Genomic DNA, 21,335 nt, shown 5'->3' on the forward strand with positions numbered 1-21,335 from the left:
GATGAGTCTATGTGTTGTTGTAGCTCATTTCTATTCTTGCCTTAGGTTATCCTGTCGCCGTTGACGAAGACATATCGTCGGAAATCAGTTCGGTGTTTTTTTCTGGCTTAAGGTGCTTACTTTAAGTGTATAGGTTATGGTTTTCAAGGCTTTCAATGCCAGTTAATGGTTTATTCTTGTTATGGATGAGATTTCACATGTCAAATGTTATGTTTATGTTGCGTTCCTGATATGCATGTGATATATTGAGATTTGTGTATTCTATGTATATGTAGGAAGTACCGTATACGTATAACATATGCACATGTGTTTGCCATGATTATTTGTCGTGTATTTATGCTAGATGTATGTGTGACAACTCCTTGATAAAAGGAATTGCCCAAATGCGTGTATTTCAACATACGTCATGTATGTTGTATTATGTATTCTAAGTGTTTGTAGAAATGTTTGAATGATCTAAAGTGCTACATATTAACCTAACTGCGGGCGTTGAGAAGCGATTCTCAACTCTCCTATTAGTGTGTATGATTTCCTTCATGCAAGTTACATTCCTTGTTGTTTAATTTCAAGTATTACTTATGTGAAAATCCATGTTAAGTTGATATTCTTCAAATGCTTACATACCACATGACTTGAGTTGTTGTTCCATTACTATTCTAAATTGTCGATATGAACATCTGTTGTAGTGGAATGTGTTTGGGACTATGGAATAGTCCAGGAAATCGGTAATCGGCCTTGAGATTGTGGCTGAGGCTGCTTTCGCCACAAAGGACGTGCTTTGACGAACCCGAGTCGTATTAGAGTTGTCGGCAGTGGTTTGGCCACATGGAGTGTTTGCGCACTCTATGTCGTTCAACCCAACGTGCGCTCGTGCTAGTCGAGTTCGTCAAGTAACCCGATTGTCCGATGTATGTTCACCATGTATGGACGCTATTGTTTGAATCTAGGGTACCGAACTTACCAATGAAATCCTATTAACCTTGGTACCTTGATCCGCTAAGACTCATGAGCCGGACATGGTGGTATGGGACACCGTGGTCGAGCTGTCGGCCTACGCTGGGGTGACGAGCCTCCCCGTAGTGACCAATGAGCAACCAAACTCGTGAGCCGATTATGGTGGTATGGGACACTATATTTATGCTGTCGGCCTACATTGATTGGTGACGAGCCCTTTGTAGTGACCTCGAGCATGCCTGGATACCGCATTGAGGTGACGAGCCTTAGTGTAGTAACGAAGGTATGATAGGCGTGCATTGATTGGTGACGAGCCCTTTGCAACGACCTGAAAACATATGAATGTATGAGATTGTTTAGGACTGACGACCCTAGAATGGATCACTGTTTAGATGGTGATATGAGGAAGGTACCTTAGCTTCCCAATCCTGCTGTATGAAAAGGACTAATAATAACTTGGTAATCATGTTCATGCACCGCATTTGCATGTGCTTTGTAGACGTGGCGCACTTTGAGGCGATGTCATGCGTAAAGTAAGATGAAGACGCTGAGGGTGTACGCATGAGGGCATGCATCATTTTGCATACATCCTTGCATTAACAAGAGTACTTAGGACATGTTTGATTGTTTTGCTTTATCATTACTGCTTGATTGAATTGATAACATGTTAACCTGTGCCTTATTGTTCCACTGAGTTGATCACTCACTCCCACGTTCTGGGGCGGTGTTTAAACACCCACCAGACTCTGTCTTAGTTGCTGATGTTGCAGATGTTGACGCGGCTCCTGAGGCAGAGCAGGAGTTTGATGATGATGAGGCTGCTTTCTCTTTTATGCAGTTTTCAGACGGGTTCTAGTGAGCCTACTTCTGATGCGCGGGACGCTGGGATTTCTTTTGAGAATTAAATGATGTAATTTGATACTTGTAATTTTGATAGTAACACTTGAAATACGACCCGGTATGTATAGGTACTTCAGGGATTTACACATGTACACATATATTTCTTTAAGTCTTCCGCTTGCGTTCTTCACTTATCGCTGAATTATATTTTCTATTTGGCTTAATCTATTCCATGTTTTATGCATTAATACAGACAACATACATCCATCATTAAATATGTTGCATAAGTGATGTTTTGGAACTCGGGAGCTGAGTTATGCTCGACCCCCGAATTTCAGGGCGTTACAGGAAATGAGCCGATTTCGTCAATCGGTCCACAATAGCCCAAATGGAGTCATGTCCCTTCCTTTTCTTCGGCAACTTAGAAATGAAATCCATAGATATGAAGTCCCATTTTCATTCAGATATGGGCATGGGCTGAAGTAAACCAGGAGGTCGGCGATGCTCAGCCTTGACCTGTTAGCACGTGAGACAACGGGATACATAGTCTGCTATGTGGGCCTTCATGTTGTCCAACCAGTACGAATGCTTCATGTCTCTATACATCTTCGTACTGCCCGAATGCATTGCCATCCTTGAATTGTGAGTAGCGTCCAGGACTTCCTTCCTTAAGTCATAGAGATTCGGGATGCATAGGCAGCCACGGTATCTTAAACCTCCATCTAAACCAATTCTCCACTCGGACTCTTCACTGTCACTTGCTCGCTCTCTCATTTTCACCAATAGTTCGTCTTCTTTCTGAGCCATAATGATTCAGTCATCAATAAGTGGCTGTAAGCGGATGTATGCGACGCTCTCGAACGGTTCCTCTATTGTAAGCTTCTGTTCGAAGTCTTGCACAAACTCTACCATATTTCATTCTTCTATCATCAGCAGAGCTGCAAATTCTATTGTCTTCTTGCGGCTCAACGCATCTGCCACAAGGTTTGCCTTACTAGGATGGTAGGAAACCTCAAACTTGAAGTCTTTCAAGGTTTCCATCCAACGTCATTGCCTCATATTCAGGTCTCTCTGCATGAATATGTATTTGAGGTTCTTGTGGTCACAACAGAGCTCGAACTCCTCTCCGTAGAGGTAATGTCTCCAAAGTCTTAATGCGAAGATAACTGCTGTCAATTCCAGGTCGTACATAGGGTAGTTTTCTTTGTGTTTCCTCAACTGTCGTGATGCATAGGCAATCGCTCTGTCCTTCTGCATAAGAACACAACCCAAACCAACACGAGAGGCGTCGATGTAGATAGCGTACTTAACCCCCTGCTCTGGCAATACTAACATTGGTGTGGACGTCAGCTTGTCCTTTAATTCCTGAAAGGTTGCTTCTGCCTTCTTGTTCCAGGTGAACTTAAGATCTTTTCGAGTGAGTTGTGATAATGGTCTAACTATCTTGGAAAAGTCTTTAATGAAGTGGTGATAGTAGCCAGCACTCCTCACTTCTGTAACCGAACCGGGCTGCTCCCAGTCCTCTACTACGGTCACCATAGTAAGGTCTATGGCGATACCTTCCTTGGACACTACGTGTCCCAGAAACTTGACCTCTTCCTTCCAAAAGTCGCATTTCCGATACTGAGCAAATAACTAATTTTTCCTGAGAGTATCGAAGACTGCTCGCAGGTGCTCTTCGTGATCCTTTCGGCTTTTGGAGTATATCAAAATGTCATCTATAAATACGATGATGAACTGGTACAGATACGGCCGAAACACCCCGTTCATGAGGTCCATGAACACAGTCGGTGCATTCGTAAGTCCGAACGACATCACGAGAAATTCATAGTGCCCAAAACTGGTTTTGAATGTTGTTTTCTACACGACTTCATCCCTGACGCACAACTGATGATACCCTGACTACAAGTCGATCTTGGAGAAATACTGTGCCCCTTTTAACTAGTCGAACAGATCATCTATCCTGGGCAAAGGATACTTGTTCTTCATTGACACTTGGCTCAACCTACGATAATCAATACACAACCGCAACGATTCGTCTTTCTTTTTTACAAATAATATGGGTGCTCCCCAAGGAGATACGCTAGGCCGTATAAAACCTGTACTGGAAAAGTAAAGGTCGTGCCCTCAGGTCCATAGGCTGTCACCAATCTGGTATCGCAGTCGATCTTCGCCTTCATCTCAGTGAGCCAATCCATACCGAGGATAACATCATAATGACATAGTGGGCAACAATCAGGTCAACAAGCACTGTTCTGCTTCCTAAGTCTATCAAGCAATTCTTACAAATCTTGGTAGTGTCTGAGAAGGTCCCTGTGGTGGTAAGGAGTCTCACCCCAATCATAGGAGTATTTTTCAACACTAGTCGCTTGACTGTTGTGCATGATACTATTGAAATGGTGGACCCGGTGTCCCCTAACAGAAATACAGGTGTACCTTAGATGTGGGCAGTGACTTCGAAAGCTAAAGGCACTGCAGTTGTTATCTCGGATGCACCAGCTAGGTGCTAGTGCATGTACACGAGCCTGCTAGGACCGATTAGGTTGCACTGCCATAGGTCGTTGAGGCGGCCTATTTCGACGTATAGGTGGTTGGTAAAATGGTTGTGCTGGCAGTGCCGATCGTAGAGGTGGAGCTGATATAGCTTGCTGCGACTAGTGGTTGATCTTCTGTGGCGGCGTCAAGCCGTTGTCCCTCATCTTGGTAAAGCAATATGTGTCTGTATGGCCCATCCTCTTACAGTAGGTGCACCACAAATCTGATCGCCTCTAGTGGGTCGATGGAGGCATAAGCCTAGGAGGCGAATCTGCACGTGGTCTCTTGCCGAGGAACTGTCGGTTCTGCAATTGAGGTCGAGGCCTCGAGCCCATGGGCATACATATACGGGACAGTCTCTCACCATCCTGCTCAGCTCGCAAAGACATGTTCACTAGCTCAACATAATTGGGAATGCTAGCGCAACACATCTTCGTACAGATATCAGGCCGCAAACTCTCAAAAAATTGCCACATTCTCATCAGCTCATCAGCTAGGATCAAAGAAGCGTATCTGGCTAGCTCTGTGAAACAGTTCTCATACTCTGACACTGTCATTCCTCCCTATCGGAGGTGAAGGAACTCACCCTGCTTTTTATTACGGTATGTGAGGGGGAAATACTTTCCATGAAAGCGTATTTCAAATGTATCCCATGTAAGGCCCGTATCCTAATCTGTACTGTTCCATAGACTCCCGCGATCCAACCCGTCGAATTTCAGTAATCCGCGACCTACAATCGATGTTTGCGCATGACCCTAAATCGTATCCCATAAATCTGGGTCAGCTCAATCCAAGACTTGTACTATTACGACCGCACCATCGCTGCTGTTCCGACGCAGCGTATTACGCGCCGAGGAGATACCCAGGCCAAGAGATGTGGGCCCACGTTTAGTTTGAGGAAAACACTGCACATTGTAAAACCCAATAGAATCTCTACAACATGTCTCATCAATCAATCAATCATTCAATCACCTCATGTCAAGTACAAGAGCAACCCCAAAGTCAACTCTCTCCCCCTCTCTCTCTTACACACCCATACATGTCAAGTACACCTATCAACTCACATCCATCACTCACACCCATTACCTCTCTTACAACCACCCTCTCTCTCTCTCTCATTTCTCAAACACACTTTTCAAGCAACAAAGAAGTGGTGGATGTCCAAGCTCTTCCAAGGAGATAAAAGTGTGTGTGTGTGTGGCCCACTTCTCATCTCAAAATCCGATCGGACTGAAACTTTAACCTGACATAGATCCATTGTGGGGGAACTTTCTCCAGACCATATGCAGAAAATGGACCTCCAGATGAGCTTTGTTGGTCTGAAACAGCCAACCTTTACCTATAACCTAAGTATACCATGGCCCTTGGGCCATTGACATCAGTTCTAGGGCTATATAAGGGCCTTAACCCACCCCTCTCATTCCATACGATTTTCCAAAACCCTAAGAGAGAGAAGAGAGTAAAGAGAAGGAGAAAGTGAGGAGAAGTGAGAGAAGTTGCTGGGATTCGATCCCACCACTCCACGTGTTGAATCATCCTACCTGTATCATTATACCGGCGATTTCGACTCCGTTCTTGGGTAAGAAATCCTAACCCTAATCTGTTTTAGGTATCCAAATAGATAGATCGGTGAAATAGGTAACCTATTTCATGCTATAGGTTGTCGTTGTGCCGTAGACAAAGGCATGGTGTTCGAACTGAGTTCGATACGAGTTTACCGACGAGAGGTGCGGACTATAAACGTTTAGATTATGGTTTTCAAGGCTTTTAATGTCAGTTAATGATTTATGACTGACTTGATTGCTATCACATATGCTTAGATGCGATGTTTTCCGCGTATTACATATATATATGAACTATGTTGAAATTAATGCATTCCATGTGTTTTTTGAAATGTTTGTATGAATACGAAATTATAATTTGTGCTTGCCATGATTGTTGTTTGAGAATATATGATTGTCGTACGTGTGGCAACTCCTTTGTGAAAGGATTTGCTATAATATACTTTGTAACCAATTTATTACATGTACGTGATATGTGTAGTCTAAGTGTTTGATAAAATGCCTGAATGAGAAAATGCTTGTTGAAATGTATTTAACAAGGGCGTTGAGATAGGGTTCTCAATTACCTTATCCATAGTTACAGTTTCCTTCATGTAACCTATATCGTTACTACGTGTTTTATGGTTGAAATGCCTTTGTATGATAACATGTACACTGTATTTGTTAAAATGCTCAAATGAGATTTATATTTGGATTGGTTGTCACATGTTGTCTTTGACTATCACATGTGAATGCTATTGCTTTGGAGTGTAATTGGGGCTACGATGTAGTCCAGGCAATCAGTAATGGTTTACGATCGATGGTCGAATTGTTTTAGCCACGACGGATACATTCGATGAATCCAGTCGTACAGTGATTATCGGCAGTGGTTAGGCCCCGAGGAGTGCGTATGAACTCCATGTCGATTAATTTAACATACATTCGTACAAGTCGAGCTTGTCAAGTAACCCAACTGACCTAATGTATGTTCACCATGTATGGACGCTACTGTTTGAATCTAAGGTATCACTTACTAGTGTAAAGCCCGTTTAACCTTGGTACCACGATCCGCTAAGACTCATGAGCCAGGCATGGTGGTATGGGATACCGTGGTCGAGTTGTCGGCCTACGCTGGGGTGACGAGCCTCCCCATAGTATCAGTGAGCAAACCAAACTCGTGAGCCAAATACGATGGTATGAGACACTGTATTAGACCTGTCGACCTACAATTAGGTGACGAGCCTCTCGTAGTGACCTCGAGTATACACTAAGACTACGTTAAGGTGACAAGCCTTTCCATAGTGACTTCGAGTATAAACTAGGCATGCGCTGAGGTCACGAGCCTCTCCGTGGTGACTTGGAACTGCCATCGTATACGACTAACTAGGATTGACGACCCTAGATGGATCATTGTTTGGGTCAATGATATAAATGAAGGTACCTTAGCTTCCTAAACTTGTTGTATAAATAGGTCTTATTAAGAACTTGGCTAATCACGCACATGCACCGCATTACATATGCCTTTGGCGTTGGAGTTGAGCACAGCGGAAGTATTGCATGCACGACCGTGAGATGATGTCATAGAGGGAGTACAGACGAGGGTATACACATTAATACATATCATCCTTGCATTAACCAGAGTACTTAGGAATGCTTGTTGTATTAATTTATCATTACTGCTTGACTGAATTGGTAACATGTTAACCTTTGCCTTATAGCTTCACTGAGTTGATCACTCCCACTCTGGGATGGTGTTTTAAAACACTAACCAGACTCTGTTGTAGTTTTAGGTGATGTTGAGGCTTACAAGGCGGAGCCTGACTTCTACGACGACGAGGTGTTCTCCTACTTGCAACTCTCTGGCAGGTCTATATAGACCTGGAGTTGCACCACCGAGGCTACAGGGATATAGATAAAATGACATTACACTTTATCATTTTGTAAATTTTAGAATTATACATGTAATTATTTAACCTGGTGACATTCATACTCTGAGGACTTACAATCACTTATATGCTCTATATATTTATCACAGTCTTCCACTTGCAAAATTTAACTGTCTCTAGAGTATGATATGCTAATTTGGTACAATCCCACTCATGTTTAATGCATTAATACAGACAACATTTAATCATAATTATCTATATTGCATAAGTGATGCGTTGGAACTCAAGAGTTGAGCTTCTGCTCGACCCCGGATTTTCAGGGCGTTACAATGTCTTATCCACACCACCCAACCTTTTAGTGGCCCACTTAGGTAGGACGTCTGTAGGTGGGGCCCACCTTAGATATGTGTTATATGCAAACCGTCCAGCATCCAGGGACGCTGGACATGACTTCACAGTGAAGTGTGCACTGACTGTGTGGTGTGGTGACCGGCTAACCAAACAAAGAATATATATATATATATATATATATATATTTATATATATTTAAGGTATTTGGGTGGCCTGCTCATGTAGGCATCACCTTGAAGTATGGGTCTAATCCATGCCGTCCATCCCATTCCCCAGTTCATTTTAGGCATTGAGCTGAAAAATGAAGCTAATCCGATTATCGGGCGAGCCATATCTCTGAAAACAGTGAGTTTTACCATTTAAATCCGTTATGGCCCACTTTGATGTTTCTATACACAAAAATACATCAAATATTGGGTTCATTTAGACTGTCTTGAGCCATATAATCCAACGACTGGATAGGATTCTCCTTATGCGGGCCCCACAGAGGAAAAACGACGGAAACAAAATAAATAAATAAATAAATAAGAGGCAGCAGGCGTTGCCGTTGCTTATGTACAGAGGATGCACAGCAGCGTCCTGCTGCGCTGGGACGTGAAGGGGGGCAGGGACCGTGGGTCCCAGCGCTCGCCCCACCATGGTGTATGTGTCTTATCCACACCGTCCACACCACCAGACGATGGGACCCACCACTTGATGTATTTGTTTTATCCACACCGTCCACTGTTTAGACAGTGGGGCCCACCATGATGCATTGCGTTGTATCCTTGCTGCCCAACCATTTTGAGATATCATTTCATGATATGAGGCAAAGAATGAGTCAAATCTAAAGTTAAAGTGGGCCCCCACCATTGAAATAGTGGACAGTGACATCCACCGTTCAAACTTCTAAGGGCCACGGTAGTTTCCAATTAAGTTGATATTTGTTTTCACTTCATTTATCTCCATGTTAACTTATGAATAAGTTGGATCTCCAAAATACATAAGGGTGGGCCCTATTTGATAATACATAAAGCCCATTGGTGCGGCCCATCCATAAGGCCCATCATGATGTATTTTGGCCCATGTGTGGGGCCCACCTGTTTGTATTGTTAGGCCCATGTAGCTAGCCCATCTGATGTATTCGAGGCCTAGATACATGGCCCATTTGATGCATATGAGGCCCAAGCAGTGCGGCCCACTTATCGTATATAAGGCCCACGTATGAGGCCCATGGTGATGCATTTACGGCCCATTTGATTTGGCCCATTGATTCGGCCCATTTGATTCGGCCCATTTGATTCGACCCATTGGTGCATCCCATGGATGCGATCCACTTGATGTATTTGATGGCCCATGGGTTGAGGCCCAATGTGATGTATATAAGGGCCACAAGTGAGGCCTAATGAGACATATGTGGGGCCTTTATATGGAGCCGAATGTGATGTAAATGAGGTTCATTGCGATGTGTGATTACTCCATGATGTATGTAATGACGATTATGGCGGGCCATGCCTTAGGAGCAATGATGGTTAAATGTCCACATTGATGAGTAATGATGGTTGAATGTCTACATTGTGACCTTCCCTTAGGCCCTTTGTTAGGTCGATTTAAATTATCGAGGCCTATGCCGATTATGTATGCCGATTATCGGTGCAGGTTATCGATATCGATTATAGTATATGACAGCATAGCATTATGATACCTACACCTTGGAGCCCACCTTGTGCATATATATTGGGCCCATAAGGAAGTCCAGTTTATTGCGCGATAGAAAGGGTAAGGAAGCCCACTTATTGCACTTAGACTTGGATCTGCCCTCGATGGGGGATATTGTGACACTCCATCACTGTGATCATATGTGAGCAGGCGCAAGTGGGCGGACACTAAGTGGGCAGGGCATGAGGACCTGAGCGAGCTACCAGTGATTGGCAGGCTACTGTGCACACAGTGAAGGCAGAACTTTGTCCCACATCGGAAGCATCGTTCGATGTTGTGATGGCTATAAGTTGGATTTTTTCATTAACTATCGTGACGCGTTTTAAATCTGTGAGCTTATCTTGATATTTGAAATATATTCGCCATCCTTCTGCCCATCATTCGTATACATGTTGTGATGGATGATTGATTAAAGCAGATGCCATTGGGCTAAGATGTTTATGGGACTCCTTGATGGTATTCGTGCGATACGCGTAGGTTTGATATACGGCCTAGATGAGATTGATGGTATTCGTGACTCTTCAGGATTTGCATATTGCATTGCATCATCGACATCTGATATTTAGATCTCTATAATTCTACATGTCCATAGTCGATCCGTATTGCTTATTCTGATATTGAATGATTTATAGACTTGCAGTAATTCCGCTTACTCTGATATTACTTACTTGGCACGTTCATCGCACACACTTACGCCACCCTCTAAGCTTTCTATAAGCTTATGCACGATAGATGCGTGCAGGTAGCATTAGGTTGTAGCAGCGTTGAGCTTGGAGCGTGCAGCGGTCTTCTGGAGCTTTGTTTTTGACATATGTATTTCCCTTTCAGCACTATATTCAAATGTTTATATTAATGGATATGTGATGATGATATTGTTCTTGTGATTTGGGTATACTTGTGGTTATGCTTCTTATGAGATAAATGTACGTGGGAAAATCCTCCTTGTAGGATCCCAGGATTGGACTCTATCATATGGGCACTGGGAGCAGAGAATGGGGTACTACGGAGGCTGTCGGCACCAGGTTCGGTGATCGAGATTCCTCTGAATCCGATTTTCAGGTTTGGGGCCTGACATCCCAGGTCTATACGTGTCCTAAGGGGACTATTCGTAGGATGCTATCCCACCATAAATTAGCCTCCTTTTCGAACATATAAGTGACCAATTCAACTTGCTCTCTCTCAGTGCAGTGCAACGGCTTCAACAACTTAGAGATGCGATCTAGCCAGTATTCGACTTCCTCGAGCCTGTAAGTGCCTGCAAAGGTGGGAGGTCAAAAATGCTGGAAGCACTCAAAAAGGTCGTTGGTATTCATATTTCCAGCAGGCTGCACAGGTGGTGTAGGCGGGACCACATTCATGTTCTGGGCAATGGCCCCCACAATAATGGCCCAAACTTGCTGCTGCTACATCAGGAGCATCATCTGCTCTAACCTATCAAGGGGAGGAGCTTCTTGAGGCATGTGTGGCGTCGACGTAGACGCACGGTTCAGTTAAGGAACCGGTGATGCACAAGGTGTTGGCCCATTAGTGGGGCCAGTGACCGGCTATGAATCCGACATTGTTTCAAAGTTCGGGCCCAAGCTAAGGTCCATATGGTTATCGCTTAAGGGAGGTGCCCCATCAATCGATCCGCTAAGTGTGAGACATGTAGTGATCCGAGTTTTCTTAGGAGGCATTCCCTATATACAACATAGGGTGCAACATGTGTGAGATTTAGAATAACAATACTCAATTTTCCAAGCATTCTACACATTCCAAATCAAAAGAAGCTTCATGCATTTCATTTAACCAAAATTATCACAATACATAAGATGTAGTCCTACATGGATCATGACAAAAGATTCATGTGAGCTAATCTAGTACAAGCTCTTAAACACTAAGCATTCTAATATCTAACTAAGCCGACAAGGGCTATTACATAGAAAGCAAGAAATGAAGCAAACCCAAAGACAACTGCAACGTATGCCTAGTCCTCTGACTCTGGGGAAGGTGCAGGAGCACCCTTATCCTGCATGCAGCACAGGAGTGTCTTCAGAGTGTGAGACATCCTCTTAAATTTTTTTTTCAAATAGGCCTGACTCTCTTTGACCTCTTGTCTCAAGGCGGCCTTGTTTTCTTCGATCTGAGCCATGCGGGCTTCTAAGGTAGCCCGATCACGGTGGTCTTCCTCTGTAGCAGGAGGTCCCCTATCTGAGTCTTGGGACTCCTCTTCTTCCTCACTTCCTTCTTCTATTTCATTTTCTTCCTCTTCTTCACTAATTTCTTCCTTTTCACTTTCCTCTTCTATTTCATCTTCATACTCATCAAGTCGGGCTTGACGTTGTCGAGGGCCAATTCCCATGTTGTTGAGTGTAGTGTCATTAATGAAGTGGATCGGCGCAAGCTCATCCATGTTAAGTCTGCAGCCGAAATTACGGGTAATCTTGCATATAAGTCGGCCGAATGAGAGTGAAGTATCTCCCCTAACAGAGCGTACTGTCTAGATTATCTGTAACAAGGCGAACGTGGGCAGACACAGCTTATCTCCCTGCCCAGCTCTGTACAGGAAGTCAACCATCAAACGAGTGCATTCGGTACGGTTGCTCCACCTAGGATACACATTGTACGTGAATATGTGGTGGAGTAGGTGGAAGTTTGCTGTCATCTTGGTCGATGAGAGGCAATTGCCTCGCTTCCAGTGAACCAGTCAGCCACAAAGAAACTGCGTGCGGTGATCTCTTTCTCGTACACTAGTGAGACAAGATTCACTGGCATGTACCTCACCAATTCCAATTCCCATAATTCAGGCCATCACATTCACATAGACTATGGCTTCCCGCCTTCCCACGGGAATAGTGAACTGTAGAGGCTCCAGTATTGGATTCCATATATGGGCATAGAAGGCTCTGACAGTGCTTTCACATGCATGAGACTTACCTTCAAATATGGGACCCCACCCGGATTCCAACAGGAGGTCCATCACTGGATATAGCCCAAATAGCCTCTCATCAACATATGCTTCAAACACGACTTTACGGTCACAAAACTTACCAAGTCCAATGCCCGGTGGTAGAGATCTTTCGAGCGGAATTTGGGGATCGAGATCCCGCTTCATCCTTCGCTCTCGCTCGATGTTAGCGCTAGCCTCGGCGCTTGTCTGCTTCTTCGAACGGGTAGGGCAACTAGGCCTGGCTTCATTCGTGGATGCCATCTTCTTTCCCATAAGGGAAAGGAGTGCGAAAATGGAGAAATAGTGGTGACAAGCTCAAAAAGAGCCATTAAATTGGAAAAGCTTGAGAATAGGGTGGATTTGGGAAGTGTGAAAGTTATGAGACACAAAGGTATAGGCGTTGTGCTCAAATAGGTAGGAAATAGGAAGATAGGGAGTTGTATGAGATGGGTTTAAGGAAGATGGTGGAGGTGGGAGTGTAATGTAGAAGAAGAAGCTTAGGGTGTATGGGAAGGAGGTTTGAGAGAGAAAATCATATTTTGGAGGGGTTTGGAGGGTTTGGAAGCTTGAAATGATGAGAAATGAAGCAAAAGGGAAGAAATGGTGTGGCCCCACATGAAAATAAGGCCCCACACATGTGGGTGAGGGTGACGGGCTGACAGAACTGCGGGCCCACCATGGCCCGCTGGAGACCCGGGTGGCACCGCTGCGGTCCCCTGGAGTGTGGACGGTGCCGCCGCCCTGGGGAAATGGCCACCCCCCTCCCAGGGTGCCGGAAACACGCGGGGGACCCCCTAGGTCCCACCATATTTTGCGGTTTAGGCTCCTGTGCCCGTGAGATGTGTTTTCTCGCCCCATTTCACACGTATTCACACCTTTTGGTGTGTTTTCAGTTGGGATTTGTTAATTAGTAGCTTCAACCCGTCAATTGACAGTCTAAAAAGGAATTGGGATCATTTCACAAGATCTCAGACGTATATGGGTTACATTTCAGCTATCAATCTCGCCCGTTGGTGAAACTTAGGATCCTACGACCATTTCTACATTTTTCGCCCCCTCCTAAGTCAAAGTCCGTCAAAGTGCATCGTGTTACCATAACCCAGGTCCAGTTTAATCCAAATCATACTCTGATACCAACTTGTAACGCCCCAAAAATCGAAGGTTGACTAAAGGCTCAACTCCCGAGATCCGATGCATCACTTATGCAACATAGATCATGATGTTTAAATGTTATCCATATTGGTGCGTTAAACATGAGTGGGATTATACTAAATTAACATATCATACCCCAGGTGCACATAATTAAGCAAGCGGAAGACTTAAGAACTGGTATTATAATCATGAAAGTATTTCACCGATCGGAGTATGAATCTGTTTGAGGCTGAATACATATAAGTGTTGTTCCAAAATTTATAAAATATCAAAATGTAACTGTTCAACTAATCCCTGTAATCCCGGCAACGCAGCTCTAGGTCTACATAGACCAGCCTGAAAACTGTACATAGGAGAACTCCTCCTCATCTAAGAAGTCCGGCTCAGTCGCGTAAACATTGCCATAACCAGCATCTAAATCATGGTCAGGTTGGTGTTTCAAAACACTGTCCCAGAGTGGGAGTGAGTAATCAACTCGGTGGTACTATAAGGCAAAGGTTAACATGTTATCAATTCAATCAAGCAGTAATGATAAAGCAATATAACAAACATGTCCTAAATACTCTTATTAATGCAGGAATGGTATGTTGTAATGATGCATGCCCTCGCCTGCACTCAGGGACTTCATCTCAAGATCGCGCATGGCAAACTCCCTAAATGTGCGCTTCCTTGCCAAAGCACATGCAATGCGGTGCATGGTCGTGTTATCCAAGTAGTTTATTAGGCTTATTCATACAGCAGATTCGGGAAGCTAAGGTACCTCCCTTTATATCACTTACCCAAACAAGGATCCATCTAGGGTCGTCTATCCTAGTTAATCACATACGATAGGTAAGTTGTAAGGCATCACCCCTAATGAAAGCAGTTGATAGGTAAGTTCACGAGTTTACACTCGAGGTTGCTACGAGGATGCTCGTCACCTCAGCGTAAGCCTAGTTTATACTCGAGGTCACCACGGGAGGCTCATCACCTGAACGTAAGCCGACAACTCAAATATAGTGTCCCACACCACCGTATTCGGCTCACGAGTTTGGGTTGCTCACTGGTCACTACGGGGAGGCTCGTCACCCCAACGTAGGCCGACAGCTTGACCACAGTGTCACATACCACCATACCCGGCTCATGAGTCTTAGCAGATCGTGGTACCATGGTTGAAACAGGCTTTACATTGGTACACGGTGCCTTATATTCAAACAATAGCATCCACACATGATAAACACATATTAGGCCAATCGAGTTATTTGACAAGTGCGATTGGCATGAGCGCATGCTGAATTAATCGACATGAAGTGCATAAGTACTCTGTGTGACCTAACCACTGTCGATAATCACCGTGAGGCTCGGATTCATCGAACATATCCAATGTATCAAAACTAGTTCGGCCACTCAATCGGGAATGTTACCAATTGTCTGGGCTGCGTAGTAGTCCCAATCATACTCAAATGCAATAGGCAATTACATATATTAATCATAACAGCATTTAATGAACAATTCAAACATAATTCCCATTTAAGCATTTTATCAAACACATTGAATAAGATATTATGCATATGCATTTCATCTAAAAATCACATAATAACAATTTATATTACATTAAGGAAATTATAGATATGGATAAGGTAGTTGAGAAACCTATCTCAACACCCTCATTAGAAACGATTCAAAAAATAATTTCTCATTCAGACATTTTATCAAACATTTAGACTACACATTACTACATACATAAACTAATTTAGCTATAGCATATATTATGGCAAATCCATTCACAATGGAGTTGTCATTCATCTAACAAACATATATTCTAGATTAATAGTCATGGCAAGCATAATTCATAATTGCAATTTCATTCAAACATTTCAACAAACACATGAAATGCATTATATATTCACATAATTCACACACATGTATAATTTGTCGAATACATCGTACATGGCAGCAATCAAGTCAGGCATAGATCATTGCTGACATTGAAAGCCTTGAAAACCATAACCTAAACATTTATAGTCCGCACATTTTGTCGGATTGCTCGTTTCGAACTCGGTTCAAATCCTATGTTTCTGTCTACAGAATAACGGCTACCTAAATCACGAAATAAATTAGTTATTTCGTCAGTTCCTCTATTTGGAATTCTAAAACAAGATTATGGTTAGGATTTCTTACCCAAATCGAAGTTAGAATCGACAGTGTAGTGATGGTGGGGTGGTGATTCGGTACGTGTAGTAGGGGTGAATCCCAGCAATGATCTACTGATCTCACTCTCTTCTCCTCACTCTTTTCTCTCCTTTTCTCTCTTCTCTCTCCTAGGGTTAGAGAAAATTCGTATGGAATGAGAGAGTGGTGGTTTAAGGCCTTTAAATAGGCTCAAAAGTGATGTCAATGGCCCTAGGGCCATGGTATACTTAGGTTATAGCCAAAGGGTGCCTGCTTTTAACAAACAGGGCCCTTAGGAAGGTCCATTTCTCACCCACGTCATGGAGTAAGTTCCCTGAAAATGGATCTAAGCCAAGACTGTGTTTATGGGGTGATCGGGTTAGTGGATCGACCGTGGATGACCTGTATCAGATCAACGGTCATTGTTCCTCGATCAGGACCACAAGTATACCGATAGGTGCAGGGAAATTTCCCTGATCCATGGGTGTAGTTTGGTCAGAATCTGATGGTCTGAAGTCTTTAATTTCACTCGCAAGTGAACAACCAAATTCACTTAAGTTTGGCAACATTTTCTAAAGATATTCATGTTTCTCACACACTTCGGTCAAAACACAAGTTGTGTATTTCTGGACACTAGTTGGGCTCGATTCCCGCGATGCTTGTTAAGCCCAATAAGGCGGTCATAACCCTATAGTTTTGCGGTCATCGGACTTTCAACGTGCGGTCTAGGTCCGATATAGAGTTTCGATGTGTTCCCAAGGGCAACTGGGTTTTGGGATTTCCCTGAGGTTTTCAAGTAATGTTGAGCTAACAATTTTTATGGTTTTAGGTTTTGCAGTTCGTATAGATAGTGGTTCAAGCTAATCCACCGATTAATTTAGTTTAGTACTTAATTGATTTTCGTCTAATTCCCACAGAATTCGGTCCTTAGGGATTTCTGCCTGAGGTGATACTCGGGTCTTTGTATGGATTTTTTCGAGACGTTACATTTACCGCCTGATTGGCGCTGCATTCCCAAACAACCCGACTCGCCGACAGTGCCTCGTGATGCAATAGAGTCCGGGCACGACGGGGCTCTCACCCTCTTCGGCGCCACCTTCCAGTGGACTTGGGCCCGGTCCGTAGCTGAGGACGCTTCTACAAACTACAATTCAGACGGCGCGGCCATCTGATTCTCAAGCTAGGCCGATCCTGGTTCGCTCACCGTTACTAGGGGAATCCTCGTAAGTTTCTTCTCCTATGCTTATTAATATGCTTAAACTCAACGGATGTCCCCGCTTGACCTGAGGTCGCTACGCGAGAGCCGCGCAGGGCAGCCAAGTTGGGTGCCACTTTGCCCCCGGGCACGAGACGACGGGCACGGCTTCCGGGATCCGACGAGGTAGCCACCTCTTAAACCACCTACCACTGCATTCACGCCCCGACGGGAGAGCGAATGCTTTTCAGCTGGCCGTGCATGGGTGGCCAGTCTCCGCCCTGCGACGCCTCCACCGCCGGATGGGGCGAGCGCCGGTGGGGTAGCACTGTGCGTGATGCCCAGCAGGGATGTCGTGCTAAGCATGCGGGCAAGGCATCATTGGAGTGAATTAGGCGGGCGGACAGGGACGGCGTGCTAAGCAGGGGGGCTGGTGTTACGGCGGGCAAGGCATCGTCGAGGAAAGTCCCCTACATTACTTATTACGCAAGTGTATTAGTGCGCTAAGTGTGCCAAGTGCGCCGCCGCCCGCCTGCCGACGCATGCACGAGCGTAAGTTTTCTGGTGGGGAGCAGCGAAGGTGATGGCGAAGCCAAAGTTGCGCAACTGAAATAGTATATGTTTCCCTGGGTCGGGGTGAATTAGGCGGCAGACAGGGACGCAGTGTTAAGCAGGCGAGGATAATGCCACGGTAGGCAAGGCATCGTCGGGCCGAATTAGGCGGCGGACATGGACGCCATGTTAAGCAGGCGATGCTAGTGCCACGGCGAGCAAGGCATCGTCGAGGTGAATATGGCGGAGGACAGGGACGTCGTGCTAAGCAGGCGGGGCTAATGTCATGGCAAGTAAGGCATCGTCGGGGTGAATTAGGCGGCGGAGAGGGACGGCGTGCTAAGCAGGCAGGGTTAGTGCCACAGCGGGCAAGGCATCGTCGGGGCGAATTAGGCAGTGAATAGGGACGTCATGCTAAGCAAGGGGTCAAGGCATCGTCAGGGCGAATTAGGTGGCAGACAGGGACGGTATGCTAAGCAGGCGGGGCTAGTGCCACGGCGGGCAAGGCATCATTGAGGAAAGTCCCCTACATTACTTAGTACGCAAGTGTGCGAGTGCGTCAAGTGCTCCAATTGCCAACGCCTGCGCTGCCCGCTCATCGACGGGTGTGTGTACATTTTTCGGTGGGGAGCGACGAAGGCGAAGGCAAAGCTACGCAACTAAAATAGTATATGTTCCCCTAGGTCAGTGGTGGGGGTGCACGGAAGGCTTGTCCGCGCCACTCGATGGCACTGGAGGGGCATGCAATTATGAAAGGCCAAGCACGACCATCACATGGGCGTCCCCGTGTGGCAGCTAAGCTTCTACCAACTCAGAAAGGGGCGAAATCTCCATTGAGCCGTAACAAAGGAGGGTGTAGGCGTGGCCTGGCAGCGCCGCTGATCCTTAAGGCATATGGGGGCTGAAATCCCCACTCAGGGGTACCGAGCGCCCATAGTATCTCTGCAGTTATACTGTTTCGTACTCTTGTTATGCGCTAGTGCAGCACAGCGGCGGCGTTCACGAGCCCAGAATGAGCTCTCCTCTCATCTCATTAACTCTTTCTAAGGCCGACTGGGGACCGGAAGCAGAGCCCTTTGTTGTCAACACAAGCGCCCCCAACCTCTAGGACCAGTGCCCTTCCGGTGAAAGGGAGGGGAGGGACGAATCGATGTGACGCGGGGCTGAATCTCAGTGGATCGTGGCAGCAAGGCCACTCTACCAATTATAATACCCCGTCGTGTATTTAAGTTGTCTGCAAAGGATTCAGCCCGCTGTCCGATAGTAATTTCGCTTCAAGGCAGCTTTCACCAATGAACAGGCCCATAGGGGTTGCCCTAACCCTCCACGGCCAGCTCCTCAGAGGGACTATGACAATTAGGCCACGGAAGTTTGAGGCAATAACAGGTCGTTGATGCCCTTAGATGTTCTGGGTTGAATGCACGCTACACTGATATATTCAACGAGTCTAGAGCCTTGGCCGACAGGCCCGGGTAATCTTCAAAATTTTCATCATGATGGGGATAGATCATTATAATTCTTGGTCATCAATGAGGAATGCCTAGTAAGCATGAGTCATCAACTCACGTTGACTACATCCCTGCCCTTTATACACACTACCCATCGCTCCTACCAATTGAATGGTCCGATGAAGTGTTCGGATCGCGACGACGTGAAACTACTCAAAACCTAAATGCATGAGTATGGCAAGGATCATAGAAGTCGGTGATTAAATGAATGTTTAGACAACTACATACGAAGCCAATCATATCAAAGGTTTGGATCACTGAAAACGAATCAACTTTAGATGACCCATGTAAGTCAATCACATGTAAAAAATAATAATAATAATAATCATACCTTTACAGACTAACTTCCTAATTGCTAAAAAAAAATATTATTTGAAAGATAAGAAACTAATGAATTGGTAGTCAAGGATACCTAAAAAGATCTTATTCAACCATGAAATCTTGAAATAAGCTACGACTAGACTTTGCTTAAAAAAATTTGAAGCATGTGGCATCTATCAAGGGTTGTAAAACGTCAATGTATTGGATGCCCAATTAGATCACTTCAAGTGACCCGAGCACTTCAAAAGGTTGGCCCAATCCATTGAATAGTTTGTTTAATGAAACTAGGACCAATTGAATAAAGCTTTCGATTATTAAAAATGAGTCGAGTGATTGATGGTTTGGATCACTACAAAGGGGCCTAATCATACGAATGGTTTATACCACTAAAAACAGAAGGAGAGATACAAATAGTTTGAATCATTGAAAATGGGCCCATTATGAATGACTCAAGCACTAATCATCTCAAATGAGGAAAATCATAACTTCAAATCCACAAAGGAGTTGATAACATTGATTACTTTGATTACTAAACACGAGCATTAGCATATTCATGGTTCAAATCACTAGAAATTGGCCGATCAAATTAGTTGTTTAGATCAAATAAACACGTCGATCATCCAAAAGGTTTAGATTAGTCCATTATGCATGATTCACATACTTGTCTCAAATGAGTGAAAACACAATGACAGATCCACCAACAGTTGTATCACATCGACTATTTGGATTTCACTAAATATAGGCCTTAGAATATTCATGGTTCACATTAGTAGCATATCAACTAGCCAAGACGGGCGATAAAACAATTGCTTGGATTGTTGAATATGAGCATATGCATATCAATTAATTTGAATCACTAGGAATGACCACAATAAAACGAAGGCTTAGGATCACTAAAATGGCCCAAATTATGTAAAGGGTTTGGATCATTTCGCTTAGATTGCTAAAACATGAGGCTTAACATATTAATTGATTTCGATCATTAAAAAAAGCATCAATAATACGAAGAGTGTGGATCACTAAAATGGCGCGAATTATATAAGGGTATGGATCACTTAAAAAAAGCAAACAATACGAATGATTTGGATCACCCCAAACAACCCAAGCATTAACAAAAGGTTACCCAATTGGATCACTTTAATCGCTCAAGAATTTAAAAAGGAAGGCACATCCTATGAATGATTTGGATAGCAAAAATGGGATTATTTCTATAAATATTTTGCATCATTAGAATCAAGCTGAGTGATTAACGGTTTGGGTCACCGCAAAGGGACCCAACCATAAGAACGGTTTCTACTAGTAAAAATCAAAACAAAAGATATTAACAGAATGGGTAATTGAAAATATGCCCATTGTGCATGACTCATCCACACTCAATAGTCTCAAATGGTCATTAGAAGCTAGCTAAGTGATTAATTGTCGGGTCACTACAAAGGGACCCAACCATAAGAGTAATTTTTGTTAGTAAAAATAGAACAAGAAAAATTAATGGTTTGGATAATTGAATATGGGCTCATTGTGCATGACTCATGCACTCAATTGTATCAAATGGGTGAAAACACTACATGGGCTATAAAACATTCACTTGGATTGTTGAACATGGGCCATAGCATGTTTGTAACGCCTCGAAAAAATCCATACAAAGACCCGAGTACCACCTCAAGCAGAAATCACTAAGGACCGAATCCTTTAGAAATTAGATGAAAATTAATTAAGTACTAA

This window comes from Magnolia sinica, chromosome 3 (assembly GCF_029962835.1).
Source record: "Magnolia sinica isolate HGM2019 chromosome 3, MsV1, whole genome shotgun sequence".
NCBI lineage: Eukaryota > Viridiplantae > Streptophyta > Magnoliopsida > Magnoliales > Magnoliaceae > Magnolia > Magnolia sinica.